The sequence below is a fragment of the Silene latifolia genome, chromosome 9 (genome assembly GCF_048544455.1).
Source record: "Silene latifolia isolate original U9 population chromosome 9, ASM4854445v1, whole genome shotgun sequence".
NCBI classification, from domain to species: Eukaryota; Viridiplantae; Streptophyta; class Magnoliopsida; order Caryophyllales; family Caryophyllaceae; genus Silene; species Silene latifolia.
In genome coordinates, this window is record NC_133534.1 from 66,090,557 (window position 1) to 66,093,287 (window position 2,731).

At 41.2% G+C, this 2,731-nt stretch overlaps 1 non-coding gene across 1 annotated transcript; it reads left to right on the forward strand.

Annotated features, from left to right (window-relative positions):
- The first annotated feature begins 277 nt into the window (after positions 1-277).
- LOC141603861 (small nucleolar RNA R71) lies at positions 278-384 on the forward strand. Its single transcript, XR_012525704.1, has one exon. It is a non-coding gene; the product is annotated as a small nucleolar RNA R71 (small nucleolar RNA).
- The last annotated feature ends 2,347 nt before the right edge of the window (positions 385-2,731 follow it).

Here is a 2,731-nt window from a genome sequence, read left to right on the forward strand (position 1 = left end):
TGATACATCCCTCCTTTTGAAGCTCCTCCCAACTCGTATTTGTCAAACCTCGTTGTGAGAGCCTCTAATGCGACTACGAAGGGGATTCAAAGACTCCTCCTCCGATTGCCTCGGAATTCCCATATTGACTTTATGGGTGGCTAAGTCATCAATGATCTTCCACCCCTTAGTCTCTCCCATATTCTCAACAAATCGGCCATTGTCTATGACATCCAAGATAGCCCTCTGATCGTCATACAGCCCGTTATAGAACTGATTGCAAAGACTCCATTTTTCGAACCCATGGTGCGGAATGGTTCGCACCAGCTTCTTGAAATGGACCCATGCTTCATGAAAGTTCTCATCAGGTCCCTGTTAAAAGCTCGTGATCTGAGCTCTAATGGCATTCGTCTTCGAGGCAGAGAAGTATTTCTTGTAGAATGCCAAGGCCAAATAATTCCAGTCGGTGATCCCATGAGCGGCTCGATCCAGATCTCTGTACCACTCCCTTGCAGCATCGCGGAGTGAGAATATAAACATGGTCTCCTTTATCTGGTCCTGGGTCACACCGGTCGGTGGGGGTATAGAGCAGCAATAATCGATAAATATCTCCATATGCTTGGTTGCATCTTCATTTGCAGCACCCCCGAACTGGTTCCTCTCAACCAAGTTGATATAAGAAGGCTTAGGTTCGAATTTCCTATCAGCTCCCGGTAATTCGAACCCCTTGTATAGATTTCCAGCTGTCGGCTCAGAGTGACTTGCTATGGTTGCTTCTTCAGCCATGACTGGAATTTCCGGAGATGTGACTGTCTCAGCTGAAGAAGTAGAAGCAGGAGATGTAGGTGGATCTTCTTCGAACAGCTCGTTCTCGTAGTAACTAGACAGAGTACTCAGCTCTTCCTCTGTCAGCAATATCCTAGATGATCGTCTCAACTCACGCAAGGTCTTCTCAATCTCAGGATTGAAAGGTACTAATTCACCACCCTGTGACCTGCGCATAAGAGGAAACTACAAAAAGAATATGAGAAAAGTTTAAGGAACGAATGTCCCTTAAACTAAGAAACAGACTAAAATAAAACAACTAAAAATTAGAACAATTGCCTCCCCGGAAACGGCGCCAAAATTTGATACCCGTCGTGAGGTGTTAAAAATAAATTTATAATCTCCAACTACAACTATAGCTAGCGGCAGTTGGGTCGAACGACAGAGAGGCAGACGTAATTTCTAGTTGTTTAATTTCGGTCTAAGGTAACAGAAATGTGTGGGGTTTTGAGTTGATTTGATCTATAGCTAAGGGCGATAAAAGACAATAAACTAAAAAGACGGATAAAAACAGATATTAAAAGGGTGCAAGGATGGTCGGTTCACTACAGTTTCGGCGGCAGCAAATTAGGTAGGTCTAAATCAATCTCGTGAGACGGGAATATAAGAGGTCCTCTCGGTCCACTCTCACAAGCAGCATCTTTCGATCTTGCTACAGGTCCCTAATACCACTAATACTGACTTTCGTCCTGAAAAGTGACTAAAAATCTAAACGATACCTATCTTTCGATCTCAGCAAAGTTTAGTCATTTTAATTGGTAGTCTAATAACCTTCCCTATCTTTCGATCTAATGGGTCAGTTCTATACCAAGCATTCAACTAGTCGCATGCATTCGATTCGTCAAAAATAACAATTAAAACAATTAAAACGAGATAAAACCCACGAGGTCAGTCGATCGACCGGGTAGGGTGGTCGATCGACCAACACGCGATTAGGGCTCCCTAATTCTAAGGCCGCCTACACTATAATTCCCCTACATCCTAGCACAATTAATTTAGCTACCCATGATACTGATAAAAACAACAATAATCATAACGAAATAAACTATTGAATTCATGATTGAAGTAATCAAATAACAAATAGCGATAAACGATAATTGGCTTTGGATACTAACTAGAAATTCTATATCTATGAACAATAAAAAGGCAATGGAACTGAAATAAGAACAAAGGAAATACCGAAATTGCAGAGAAAAGGATCCAAAAACCGATTGCAAAAGAGTAACTTTATTGACGGAAAATAATCTAACTAATGAATGTTTAATTGTGTTAAGAACTGTATGCTAAAAACTAGATGCCAAAACTGAATAACCTAGCTTACGTTATATAGAATACAACGTAGTTCTTATTCTAAAACCTAATGTACTATGGGCTTGCTATTTCTCGATCTTTTAATTCTCGTCTGAGTAGCGGTGTGGTCGATCGACTGAGGTGACCGGTCGATCGACTGAGCTGCAGTATACAGTAGCTTCTGCTTGTCGTGGGTTGGTCGATCGACTAAGGGGGCCTGTCGATCGACTGGTTTAGCTGATAATCCGTTTTTAAACTTCTCGTGGATTTGTCTTTCGGGCCTCGAAATGCGCACCAAGATCGTTCCTTGAGTAAGTACTTCACGTCAAATGCTATGCAAGATACTCGGGGACGGATTTGGCTCAATATCTACTCATTTCCGCATAAATCTGCAATATTACATAAAAATACGAAAGTAGACGAAATGGGGCAAATAGTAGCCTTAAACTACATAAATGAGCTCTGAAATGCGTGTAAAATAGGGTGTAAAACATCATATAAATGACATGCATCACCTATATTTGGAAGGACTATTCACCAAGCTTGATTCCTTCTCTTTCCCTTCCACTAGTAAGTTGATACTCATCATTTCCCTCTCTTTTATGTTGATCCAAACCCTAAAATTTTGGGGATTTTC